This window comes from Triticum dicoccoides, chromosome 2B, assembly GCF_002162155.2.
Source record: "Triticum dicoccoides isolate Atlit2015 ecotype Zavitan chromosome 2B, WEW_v2.0, whole genome shotgun sequence".
Classification (NCBI taxonomy): Eukaryota; Viridiplantae; Streptophyta; class Magnoliopsida; order Poales; family Poaceae; genus Triticum; species Triticum dicoccoides.
In genome coordinates this window covers 824,060,030-824,074,602 of record NC_041383.1, presented here as the reverse complement: position 1 = coordinate 824,074,602, position 14,573 = coordinate 824,060,030, and positions in this window count along the sequence as shown.

Sequence of the window (14,573 nt, the reverse complement as noted above, 5' to 3'; positions counted from 1 at the left end):
TGAAAAGGGTCCTTATGAAGCGTAAATAGAAGTTAACAAATCCATGTTGTGGTTATTCGTAGGTAAGAAAACGTTCTTGCTAGAACCCAATTGCAGCCACGTAAAAGATGCAACAACAATTAGAGGACGTCTAACTTGTTTTTGCAGCAATTGTCATGTGATGTGATATGGCCAGAAGTTGTGATGAATGATGAATGATATATTGTGATGTATGAGATCATGTTCTTGTAATAGGAATCACGACTTGCATGTCGATGAGTATGACAACCGGCAGGAGCCATAGGAGTTGTCTTTATTTTTTGTATGACCTGCGTGTCATTGAAGAACGCCATGTAAACTACTTTACTTTATTACTAAACGCGTTAGTCATAGAAGTAGAAGTAGTCGTTGGCGTGACAACTTCATGAAGACACGATGATGGAGATCATGATGATGGTGATCATGGTGTCATGCTGGTGACAAGATGATCATGGAGCCCCGACGATGAAGATCAAAGGAGCTATATGATATTGGCCATATCATGTCACTACTTTATATAATTGCATGTGATGTTTATTATGTTTTATGCATCTTGTTTACTTAGAACAACGGTAGTAAATAAGATGATCCCTTACAACAATTTCAAGAAGTGTTCCCCCCTAACTGTGCACCGTTGCTAAAGTTCGTCGTTTCGAAGCACCACGTGATGATCGGGTGTGATAGATCCTTACGTTCACATACAACGGGTGTAAGACAGTTTTACACATGCAAAACACTTAGGGTTAACTTGACGAGCCTAGCATGTACAGACATGGCCTCGGAACACGGAGACCGAAAGGTCGAACACGAGTCGTATGGAAGATACGATCAACATGAGAATGTTCACCGACGATGACTAGTCCGTCTCACGTGATGATCGGACACGGCCTAGTCGACTCGGATCGTGTAACACTTAGATGACTAAGGGGATGTCAAATCTAAGTGGGAGTTCATTAAAATAATTTGATTAGATGAACTTAATTATCATGAACTTAGTCTAAAACTTTTTGCAAAATATGTCTTGTAGATCAAATGGCCAACGCTCATGTCAACATGAACTTCAACGCGTTCCTAGAGAAAACCAAGCTGAAAGATGATGGCAGCAACTATACGGACTGGGTCCGGAACCTGAGGATCATCCTCATAGCTGCCAAGAAAGCATATGTCCTTGAAGCACCGTTAGGTGACCCACCTACTCTCCCAGCACTGCAAGACGATTTGAATGTTTGGCAGACACGTGCTGATGATTACTCCCTCGTTCAGTGCGGCCTGCTTTACAGCTTAGAACCGGGGCTCCAAAAGCGTTTTGAGCATCACGGAGCATATGAGATGTTCGAGGAGCTGAAACTAGTTTTCCAAGCTCATGCCCGGGTCGAGAGATATGACATCTCCGACAAGTTCTATAGTTGTAAGATGGAGGAAAATAGTTCTGTCAGTGAGCACATACTCAAGATGTCTGGGTTGCACAACCGTATGACCCAGCTGAATATTAACCTCCCTGATGAGGCGGTCATTGACAGAATCCTTCAGTCGCTCCCACCAAGCTACAAGAGCTTTGTGATGAACTACAATATGCAGGGGATGGTAAAGACCATTCCTGAAGTATTTTCTATGCTGAAGTCAGCAGAGGTTGAAATCAAGAAAGAACATCAAGTGTTGATGGTCAATAAGACCACTAAGTTCAAGAAGGGCAAGGGTAAGAAGAACTTCAAGAAGGACGGCAAGGAGGTTGCCGCGCCTGGTAAGCCAGTTACAGGGAAGAAGTCAAAGAATGGACCCAAGCCTGAGACTGAGTGCTTTTATTGCAAGGGGAAGGGTCACTGGAAGCGGAACTGCCCCAAATACTTAGTGGATAAGAAGGCCGGCAACACTAAAGGTATATTTGATATACATGTAATTGATGTGTACCTTACCAGTGCTCGTAGTAACTCCTGGGTATTTGATACCGGTGCCGTTGCTCATATTTGTAACTCACAGCAGGAGCTGCGGAATAAGCGGAGACTGGCGAAGGACGAGGTGACGATGCGCGTCTGGAATGGTTCCAGGGTCGATGTGATCGCTGTCGGCACGCTACCTCTACATTTACCTAAGGGATTAGTTATAAACCTTAATAATTGTTATTTGGTGCCAAGTTTGAGAATGAACATTGTATCTGGATCTCGTTTGATACGAGATGGCTACTCATATAAATCCGAGAATAATGGTTGTTCTATTTATATGAGAGATATGTTTTATGGTCATGCCCCGATGGTCAATGGTTTATTCTTAATGAATCTCGAACGTAGTGTTACACATATTCATAGCGTGAATACCAAAAGATGTAAAGTTGATAACGATGATCCCACATACTTGTGGCACTGCCGCCTTGGTCACATTGGTGTCAAGCGCATGAAGAAGCTCCATGCTGATGGACTTTTGGAGTCTCTCGATTATGAATCATTTGACACATGCGAACCATGCCTCATGGGCAAAATGACCAAGACTCCGTTCTCCGGAACAATGGAGCGAGCAACCAACTTGCTGGAAATCATACATACCGATGTGTGCGGTCCAATGAGCGTTGAGGCTCGCGGAGGATATCGTTATGTTCTCACTCTCACTGATGACTTGAGTAGATATGGGTATGTCTACTTGATGAAACACAAGTCTGAGACCTTTGAAAAGTTCAAGGAATTTCAGAATGAAGTAGAGAATCAACGTGACCGAAAGATAAAATTCTTACGATCGGATCGTGGAGGAGAATATTTAAGTCACGAATTTGGTACACACTTAAGAAAATGTGGAATCGTTTCACAACTCACGCCGCCTGGAACACCTCAGCGAAACGGTGTGTCCGAACGTCGTAATCGCACTCTATTAGATATGGTGCGATCTATGATGTCTCTTACCGATTTACCGCTATCATTTTGGGGATACGCTCTAGAGACATCTACATTCACTTTAAATAGGGCACCGTCTAAATCCGTTGAGACGACACCGTATGAATTATGGTTTGGGAAGAAACCTAAGCTGTCGTTTCTAAAAGTTTGGGGATGCGATGCTTATGTCAAGACACTTCAACCTGAAAAGCTCGAACCCAAGTCGGAAAAATGTGTCTTCATAGGATACCCTAAGGAAACCATTGGGTATACCTTCTACTTAAGATCCGAGGGCAAGATCTTTGTTGCCAAGAACGGATCCTTTCTAGAAAAGGAGTTTCTCTCAAAAGAAGTAAGTGGGAGGAAAGTAGAACTCGATGAAGTACTACCTCTTGAACGGGAAAGTAGTGCGGCTCAGGAAAATGTTCCTGTAATGCCTACACCAACTGAAGAGGAAAATAATGATCAAGTTGCCACTGAACTTCGTAGGTCCACAAGGACACGTTCCGCACCAGAGTGGTTCGGCAACCCTGTCCTGGAAATCATGTTGTTAGACAACGGTGAACCTTCGAACTATGAAGAAGCGATGGCGGGCCCAGATTCCAACAAATGGCTAGAAGCCATGAAATCCGAGATAGAATCCATGTATGAAAACAAAGTATGGACTTTGACTGACTTGCCCGATGATCGGCGAGCGATAGAAAACAAATGGATCTTTAAGAAGAAGACGGACGCGGATGGTAATGTCACCATCTATAAAGCTCGACTTGTCGCTAAGGGTTATCGGCAAGTTCAAGGGATTGACTGCGATGAGACTTCCTCTCCCGTAGCGAAGCTTAAGTCCGTCCGAATCATGTTAGCAATTGCCGCATACTATGATTATGAGATATGGCAGATGGACGTCAAAACGGCATTCCTTAACGGGCATCTTAAGGAAGAACTGTATATGATGCAGCCGGAGGGTTTTGTCGATCCTAAGAATGCTAATAAAGTATGCAAGCTCCAGCGGTCCATTTATGGGCTGGTGCAACCATCTCGGAGTTGGAACATTCGCTTTGATGAAATGATCAAAGCGTTTGGGTTTATGCAGACTTATGGAGAAGCCTGCGTTTACAAGAAAGTGAGTGGGAGCTCTGTAGCATTTCTCATATTATATGTAGATGACATACTTTTGATGGGAAATAATATAGAATTCTTGGACAGCATTAAGGCCTACTTGAATAAGTGTTTTTCAATGAAGGACCTTGGAGAAGCTGCTTATATATTAGGCATCAAGATCTATAGAGATAGATCGAGACGCCTCATAGGTCTTTCACAAAGCACATACCTTGATAAGATTTTGAAGAAGTTCAAAATGGATCAGTCCAAGAAGGGGTTCTTGCCTGTATTGCAAGGTGTGAGATTGAGGTCGGCTCAATGCCCGACCACGGCAAAAGATAAAGAAGAGATGAGCGTCATCCCCTATGCCTCAGCCATAGGATCTATTATGTATGCCATGCTGTGTACCAGACCTGATGTAAACCTTGCCGTAAGTTTGGTAGGAAGGTACCAAAGTAATCCCGGCAAGGAACACTGGACAGCGGTCAAGAATATCCTGAAGTACCTAAAAAGGATAAAGGACATGTTTCTCGTTTATGGAGGTGACGAAGAGCTCGTCGTAAAGGGTTACGTCGACGCTAGCTTCGACACAGATCTGGATGACTCTAAGTCACAAACCGGATACGTGTATATGTTGAATGGTGGAGCAGTAAGCTGGTGCAGCTGCAAGCAGAGCGTCGTGGCGGGATCTACATGTGAAGCGGAGTACATGGCAGCCTCGGAGGCAGCGCATGAAGCAATTTGGGTGAAGGAGTTCATCACCGACCTAGGAGTCATACCCAATGCGTCGGGGCCGATCAAACTCTTCCGTGACAACACTGGAGCTATTGCCCTTGCCAAGGAGCCCAGGTTTCACAAGAAGACCAGGCACATCAAGCGTCGTTTCAACTCCATCCGTGAAAATGTTCAAGATGGAGACATAGATATTTGCAAAGTACATACGGATCTGAATGTCGCAGATCCGTTGACTAAACCTCTCTCGCGAGCAAAACATGATCAGCACCAGAACTCTATGGGTGTTCGATTCATCACAATGTAACTAGATTATTGACTCTAGTGCAAGTGGGAGACTGTTGGAAATATGCCCTAGAGGCAATAATAAAAGGATTATTATTATATTTCCTTGTTCATGATAATTGTCTTTTATTCATGCTATAACTGTATTATCCGGAAATCGTAATACACTTGTGAATACATAGACCACAACATGTCCCTAGTGAGCCTCTAGTTGACTAGCTCGTTGGTCGACAGATAGTCATGGTTTCCTGACTATGGACATTAGATGTCGTTGACAACGGGATCACATCATTAGGAGAATGATGTGATGGACAAGACCCAATCCTAAGCATAGCACAAGATCGTGTAGTTCGTTTTGCTAGAGCTTTTCCAATGTCAAGTATCTCTTCCTTAGACCATGAGATCGTGTAACTCCCGGATACCGTAAGAGTGCTTTGGGTGTACCAAACGTCACAACATAACTGGGTGACTATAAAGGTGCACTACAGGTATCTCCGAAAGTGTCTGTTGGGTTGACACGAATCGAGACTGGGATTTGTCACTCCGTATGACGGAGAGGTATCTCTGGGCCCACTCGGTAATGCATCATCACAATGAGCTCAAAGTGACCAAGTGTTTGGTCACGGGATCATGCATTACGGTACGAGTAAAGTGACTTGCCGGTAATGAGACTGAACGAGGTATTGGGATACCGACGATCGAATCTCGGGCATGTAACGTACCGATTGACAAAGGGAATTGTATACGGGGTTTGATCAAATCCTCGACATCGCGGTTCATCCGATGACATCATCGAGGAGCATGTGGGAGCCAACATGGGTATCCAGATCCCGCTGTTGGTTATTGCCCGAGAACCGTCTCGGTCATGTCTACGTGTCTCCCGAACCCGTAGGGTCTACACACTTAAGGTTCGGTGACTCTAGGGTTGTATGAATATGAGTATGCTGCATACCGAATGTTGTTCGGAGTCCCGGATGAGATCCCGGTTGTCACGATGAGTTCCGGAATGGTCCGGAGGTAAAGATTTATATATAGGAAGTCTTATTTTGGTCGCCGGAAAAGTTTCGCACTTTATCGGTATTGTACCGGGAGTGCCGAAAGGGGTCCGGGGGGTCCACCTGCCCCGGGGGGCCACATGGGCTGTAGGGGGTGCGCCTTGGCCTATATGGGCCAAGGGCACCAGCCCCAAGAGGCCCATGCGCATAGAAGACTTGGAGAGGGGAGAGTCCAAAGAGGGGAAGGCACCTCCGAGGTGCCTTGGGGAGAATGGACTCCTCCCCCCCTCTTGGACGCACCCCTTCCTTGGAGGAAGGGGCAAGGCTGCGCCCCCCCTCTCCCTTGCCCCTATATAAAGGGAGGGGAGGGAGGGGCAGCCGCACACATAAGCCCTGGCGCCTCCCTCCTCCCTGCAACACATCCTCCTCCTCCCGTAGTTGCTTAGCGAAGCCCTGCTGGAGTTCTGCTGCATCCACCACCACGCCGTCGTGCTGCTGGATCTTCATCAACCTCTCCTTCCCCCTTGCTGGATCAAGAAGGAGGAGACATCATCCGCTCGGTACGTGTGTTGAACGCGGGGGTGTTGTCCGTTCGGCACTAGGTCATCGGTGATCTGAATCACGGCGAGTACGACTCCATCAACCCCGTTCCATTGAACGCTTCCGCACGCGATCTACAAGTGGTATGTAGATGCAATCACTCTTCCATGACTCGTTGCTAGATGAACTCATTGATGGATCTTGGTGAAACTGTAGGAAAAATTTTAATTTTCTGCAACGTTCCCCAACAGTGGCATCATGAGCTAGGTCTATGCGTAGTTCTCTATTGCATGAGTAGAACACAATTTTGTTGTGTGCGTAGATCTTGTCAACTTGCTTGCCGCTACTAGTCTTATCTTGCTTCAGCGCTATTGTGGGATGAAGCGGCCCGGACCAACCTTACACGTACGCTTACGTGAGACCGGTTCCACCGACTAACATGCACTAGTTGCATAAGGTGGCTGGCGGGTGTCTGTCTCTCCCACTTTAGTTGAAGTAGATTTGATGAAAAGGGTCCTTATGAAGGGTAAATAGAAGTTGACAAAATCACGTTGTGGTTATTCGTAGGTAAGAAAACGTTCTTGCTAGAACCCAATTGCAGCCACGTAAAAGATGCAACAACAATTAGAGGACGTCTAACTTGTTTTTGCAGCAATTGTCATGTGATGTGATATGGCCAGAAGTTGTGATGAATGATGAATGATATATTGTGATGTATGAGATCATGTTCTTGTAATAGGAATCACGACTTGCATGTCGATGAGTATGACAACCGGCAGGAGCCATAGGAGTTGTCTTTATTTTTTGTATGACCTGCGTGTCATTGAAGAACGCCATGTAAACTACTTTACTTTATTACTAAACGCATTAGTCATAGAAGTAGAAGTAGTCGTTGGCGTGACAGCTTCATGAAGACATGATGATGGAGATCATGATGATGGAGATCATGGTGTCATGCCGGTGACAAGATGATCATGGAGCCCCGAAGATGAAGATCAAAGGAGCTATATGATATTGGCCATATCATGTCACTACTTTATATAATTGCATGTGATGTTTATTATGTTTTATGCATCTTGTTTACTTAGAACGACGGTAGTAAATAAGATGATCCCTTACAACAATTTCAAGAAGTGTTCCCCCCTAACTGTGCACCGTTGCTAAAGTTCGTCGTTTCGAAGCACCACGTGATGATCGGGTGTGATAGATCCTTACGTTCACATACAACGGGTGTAAGACAGTTTTACACATGCAAAACACTTAGGGTTAACTTGACGAGCCTAGCATGTACAGACATGGCCTCGGAACACGGAGACCGAAAGGTCGAACACGAGTCGTATGGAAGATACGATCAACATGAGAATGTTCACCGACGATGACTAGTCCGTCTCACGTGATGATCGGACACGGCCTAGTCGACTCGGATCGTGTAACACTTAGATGACTAAGGGGATGTCAAATCTAAGTGGGAGTTCATTAAAATAATTTGATTAGATGAAATTAATTATCATGAACTTAGTCTAAAACTTTTTGCAAAATATGTCTTGTAGATCAAATGGCCAACGCTCATGTCAACATGAACTTCAACGCGTTCCTAGAGAAAACCAAGCTGAAAGATGATGGCAGCAACTATACGGACTGGGTCCGGAACCTGAGGATCATCCTCATAGCTGCCAAGAAAGCATATGTCCTTGAAGCACCGTTAGGTGACCCACCTACTCTCCCAGCACTGCAAGACGATTTGAACGTTTGGCAGACACGTGCTGATGATTACTCCCTCGTTCAGTGCGGCATGCTTTACAGCTTAGAACCGCGGCTCCAAAAGCGTTTTGAGCATCACGGAGCATATGAGATGTTCGAGGAGCTGCAACTAGTTTTCCAAGCTCACGCCCGGGTCGAGAGATATGACATCTCCGACAAGTTCTATAGTTGTAAGATGGAGGAAAATAGTTCTGTCAGTGAGCACATACTCAAGATGTCTGGGTTGCACAACCGTATGACCCAGCTGAATATTAACCTCCCTGATGAGGCGGTCATTGACAGAATCCTTCAGTCGCTCCCACCAAGCTACAAGAGCTTTGTGATGAACTACAATATGCAGGGGATGGTAAAGACCATTCCTGAAGTATTTTCTATGCTGAAGTCAGCAGAGGTTGAAATCAAGAAAGAACATCAAGTGTTGATGGTCAATAAGACCACTAAGTTCAAGAAGGGCAAGGGTAAGAAGAACTTCAAGAAGGACGGCAAGGAGGTTGCCGCGCCTGGTAAGCCAGTTACAGGGAAGAAGTCAAAGAATGGACCCAAGCCTGAGACTGAGTGCTTTTATTGCAAGGGGAAGGGTCACTGGAAGCGGAACTGCCCCAAATACTTAGCGGATAAGAAGGCCGGCAACACTAAAGGTATATTTGATATACATGTAATTGATGTGTACCTTACCAGTGCTCGTAGTAACTCCTGGGTATTTGATACCGGTGCCGTTGCTCATATTTGTAAATCACAGCAGGAGCTGCAGAATAAGCGGAGACTGGTGAAGGACGAGGTGACGATGCGCGTCTGGAATGGTTCCAGGGTCGATGTGATCGCCGTCGGCACGCTACCTCTACATTTACCTAAGGGATTAGTTATAAACCTTAATAATTGTTATTTGGTGCCAAGTTTGAGAATGAACATTGTATCTGGATCTCGTTTGATACGAGATGGCTACTCATATAAATCCGAGAATAATGGTTGTTCTATTTATATGAGAGATATGTTTTATGGTCATGCCCCGATGGTCAATGGTTTATTCTTAATGAATCTCGAACGTAGTGTTACACATATTCATAGCGTGAATACCAAAAGATGTAAAGTTGATAACGATGATCCCACATACTTGGGGCATTGCCGCCTTGGTCACATTGGTGTCAAGCGCATGAAGAAGCTCCATGCTGATGGACTTTTGGAGTCTCTCGATTATGAATCATTTGACACATGCGAACCATGCCTCATGGGCAAAATGACCAAGACTCCGTTCTCCGGAACAATGGAGCGAGCAACCAACTTGTTGGAAATCATACATACCGATGTGTGCGGTCCAATGAGCGTTGAGGCTCGCGGAGGATATCGTTATGTTCTCACTCTCACTGATGACTTGAGTAGATATGGGTATGTCTACTTGATGAAACACAAGTCTGAGACCTTTGAAAAGTTCAAGGAATTTCAGAATGAAGTAGAGAATCAACGTGACCGAAAGATAAAATTCTTACGATCGGATCGTGGAGGAGAATATTTAAGTCACGAATTTGGTACACACTTAAGAAAATGTGGAATCGTTTCACAACTCACGCCGCCTGGAACACCTCAGCGAAACGGTGTGTCCGAACGTTGTAATCGCACTATTAGATATGGTGCGATCTATGATGTCTCTTACCGATTTACCGCTATCATTTTGGGGATACGCTCTAGAGACAGCTACATTCACTTTAAATAGGGCACCGTCTAAATCTGTTGAGATGACACCCTATGAATTATGGTTTGGGAAGAAACCTAAGCTGTCGTTTCTAAAAGTTTGGGGATGCGATGCTTATGTCAAGAAACTTCAACCTGAAAAGCTCGAACCCAAGTCGGAAAAATGCGTCTTCATAGGATACCCTAAGGAAACCATTGGGTATACCTTCTACTTAAGATCCGAGGGCAAGATCTTTGTTGCCAAGAACGGATCCTTTCTGGTAAAGGAGTTTCTCTCAAAAGAAGTAAGTGGGAGGAAAGTAGAACTCGATGAAGTACTACCTCTTGAACGGGAAAGTAGTGCGGCTCAGGAAAATGTTCCTGTAATGCCTACACCAACTAAAGAGGAAAATAATGATGATGATCAAGGTACTTCGGATCAAGTTGCTACTGAACTTCGTAGGTCCACAAGGACATGTTCCGCACCAGAGTGGTTCGGCAACCCTGTCCTGGAAATCATGTTGTTAGACAACGGTGAACCTTCGAACTATGAAGAAGCGATGGCGGGCCCAGATTCCAACAAATGGCTAGAAGCCATGAAATCCGAGATAGAATCCATGTATGAAAACAAAGTATGGACTTTGACTGACTTGCCCGATGATCGGCGAGCGATAGAAAACAAATGGATCTTTAAGAAGAAGACGGACACGGATGGTAATGTCACCATCTATAAAGCTCGACTTGTTGCTAAGGGTTATCGGCAAGTTCAAGGGATTGACTACGATGAGACTTCCTCTCCGGTAGCGAAGCTTAAGTCCGTCCAAATCATGTTAGCAATTGCCGCATACTATGATTATGAGATATGGCAGATGGACGTCAAAACGGCATTCCTTAATGGGCATCTTAAGGAAGAACTGTATATGATGCAGCCGGAGGGTTTTGTCGATCCTAAGAATGCTAATAAAGTATGCAAGCTCCAGCGATCCATTTATGGGCTGGTGCAAGCATCTCGGAGTTGGAACATTCGCTTTGATGAAATGATCAAAGCGTTTGGGTTTATGCAGACTTATGGAGAAGCCTGCGTTTACAAGAAAGTGAGTGGGAGCTCTGTAGCATTTCTCATATTATATGTAGATGACATACTTTTGATGGAACATAATCTAGAATTCTTGGACAGCATTAAGGCCTACTTGAATAAGTGTTTTTCAATGAAGGACCTTGTAGAAGCTGCTTATATATTAGGCATCAAGATCTATAGAGATAGATCGAGATGCCTCATAGGTCTTTCACAAAGCACATACCTTGATAAGATTTTGAAGAAGTTCAAAATGGATCAGTCCAAGAAGGGGTTCTTGCCTGTATTGCAAGGTGTGAGATTGAGGTCGGCTCAATGCCCGACCACGGCAAAAGATAAAGAAGAGATGAGCGTCATCCCTTATGCCTCAGCCATAGGATCTATTATGTATGCCATGCTGTGTACCAGACTTGATGTAAACCTTGCCGTAAGTTTGGTAGGAAGGTACCAAAGTAATCCCGTCAAGGAACACTGGACAGCGGTCAAGAATATCCTGAAGTACCTAAAAAGGACAAAGGACATGTTTCTCGTTTATGAAGGTGACGAAGAGCTCGTCGTAAAGGGTTACGTCGACGCTAGCTTCGACACAGATCTGGATGACTCTAAGTCACAAACCGGATACGTGTATATGTTGAATGGTGGAGCAGTAAGCTGGTGCAGCTGCAAGCAGAGCGTCGTGGCGGGATCTACATGTGAAGCGGAGTACATGGCAGCCTCGGAGGCAGCGCATGAAGCAATTTGGGTGAAGGAGTTCATCACCGACCTAGGAGTCATACCCAATGCGTCGGGGCCGATCAAACTCTTCTGTGACAACACTGGAGCTATTGCCCTTGCCAAGGAGCCCAGGTTTCACAAGAAGACCAGGCACATCAAGCGTCGTTTCAACTCCATCCGTGAAAATGTTCAAGATGGAGACATAGATATTTGCAAAGTACATACGGATCTGAATGTCACAGATCCATTGACTAAACATCTCTCGCGAGCAAAACATGATCAGCACGAGAACTCTATGAGTGTTCGATTCATCACAATGTAACTAGATTATTGACTCTAGTGCAAGTGGGAGACTGTTGGAAATATGCCCTAGAGGCAATAATAAAAGGATTATTATTATATTTCCTTGTTCATGATAATTGTCTTTTATTCATGCTATAACTGTATTATCCGGAAATCGTAATACACTTGTGAATACATAGACCACAACATGTCCCTAGTGAGCCTCTAGTTGACTAGCTCGTTGGTCGACAGATAGTCATGGTTTCCTGACTATGGACATTAGATGTCGTTGACAACGGGATCACATCATTAGGAGAATGATGTGATGGACAAGACCCAATCCTAAGCATAGCACAAGATCGTGTAGTTCGTTTTGCTAGAGCTTTTCCAATGTCAAGTATCTCTTCCTTAGACCATGAGATCGTGTAACTCCCGGATACTGTAAGAGTGCTTTGGGTGTACCAAACGTCACAACGTAACTGGGTGACTATAAAGGTGCACTACAGGTATCTCCAAAAGTGTCTGTTGGGTTGACACGGATCGAGACTGGGATTTGTCACTCCGTATGACGGAGAGGTATCTCTGGGCCCACTCGGTAATGCATCATCACAATGAGCTCAAAGTGACCAAGTGTTTGGTCACGGGATCATGCATTACGGTACGAGTAAAGTGACTTGCCGGTAACGAGACTGAACGAGGTATTGGGATACCGATGATCAAATCTCGGGCATGTAACGTACCGATTGACAAAGGGAATTGTATACGGGGTTTGATCGAATCCTCGACATCGTGGTTCATCCGATGACATCATCGAGGAGCATGTGGGAGCCAACATGGGTATCCAGATCCCGCTGTTGGTTATTGCCCGAGAACCGTCTCGGTCATGTCTACGTGTCTCCCGAACCCATAGGGTCTACACACTTAAGGTTCGGTGACGCTAGGGTTGTATGAATATGAGTATGCAGCATACCGAATGTTGTTCGGAGTCCCGGATGAGATCTCGGACGTCACGAGGAGTTCCGGAATGGTCCGGAGGTAAAGATTTATATATAGGAAGTCTTATTTTGGTCGCCGGAAAAGTTTCGCACTTTATCGATATTGTACCGGGAGTGCCGAAAGGGGTCCGGGGGTCCACCGGGGGGTCCACCTGCCCCGGGGGGCCACATGGGCTGTAGGGGGTGCGCCTTGGCCTATATGGGCCAAGGGCACCAGCCCCAAGAGGCCCATGCGCATAGAAGACTTGGAGAGGGGAGAGTCCAAAGAGGGGAAGGCACCTCCGAGGTGCCTTGGGGAGGATGGACTCCTCCCCCCCTCTTGGCCGCACCCCTTCCTTGGAGGAAGGGGCAAGGCTGCGCCCCCCCCCCTCTCCCTTGCCCCTATATAAAGGGAGGGGAGGGAGGGGCAGCCGCACCCTTAAGCCCTGGCGCCTCCCTCCTCCCTGCAACACCTCCTCCTCCTCCCGTAGTTGCTTAGCGAAGCCCTGCCGGAGTTCTGCTGCATCCACCACCACGCCGTCGTGCTGCTGGATCTTCATCAACCTCTCCTTCCCCCTTGCTGGATCAAGAAGGAGGAGACATCATCCGCTCTGTACGTGTGTTGAACGCGGAGGTGTTGTCCATTCGGCACTAGGTCATCGGTGATCTGAATCACGGCGAGTACGACTCCATCAACCCCGTTCCATTGAACGCTTCCGCACGCGATCTACAAGTGGTATGTAGATGCAATCACTCTCCCATGACTCGTTGCTAGATGAACTCATAGATGGATCTTGGTGAAACCGTAGGAAAATTTTTAATTTTCTGCAACGTTCCCCAACAGTCTCTCCTTCTCCACCTTATAAATCCCATGCGTGTGCTTAGCCCAACCATGAAGGAACCTTCGGAGATGACGATTCTTGCATTGCCATCGATCGATAGGTGTCCTACCTCCCGAGTCCTTAGCCCACTCCCTAGTTAGCAACTCAAGGAATCCTTCTCTTTCAAACCAGGCAAGTTCAAACGAGAAAATATTCTTGTTGCCCACAAAATTTTGAACTCCAGAGTCGACTAGTAACGGTGTATGATCCGAGACACCTCGAGTCAAAGCCTGCACAGTTACCAAAGGAAACTTCTATTCCCATTCGACACTAGCCAGCACACGGTCAAGTTTCTCAAAGGTCGGAACCGGTAACGAATTAGCCCAAGTGAATTTCCTAACCGAAAGCTCCATCTCTCTGAGATCCAAGCTTTCGATAATAGTGTTGAACATAAACGGCCATCGGCCGTCAAAATTGTCATTATTCTTATCCTCTTTTCTTCGGATAATGTTGAAATCCCCTCCCACTAAGAGAGGTAGCTGTTTGTTACCACAGATGCGTACCAGATTCGCCAAAAAATCTGGCTTGAGTTCTGGTTGCGCAGCTCCGTAAACTGCCACCAAGGCCCAATCAAACCCATCTGCCTTAGTTCTAACTCGAAACTTGACAGTGAACTCTCCCATAACTATGCTCCGAACCTCAAACGTTTCGCACTTAACCCCAAGTAAAACCCCACCGGATCTTCCTCGAGGAGG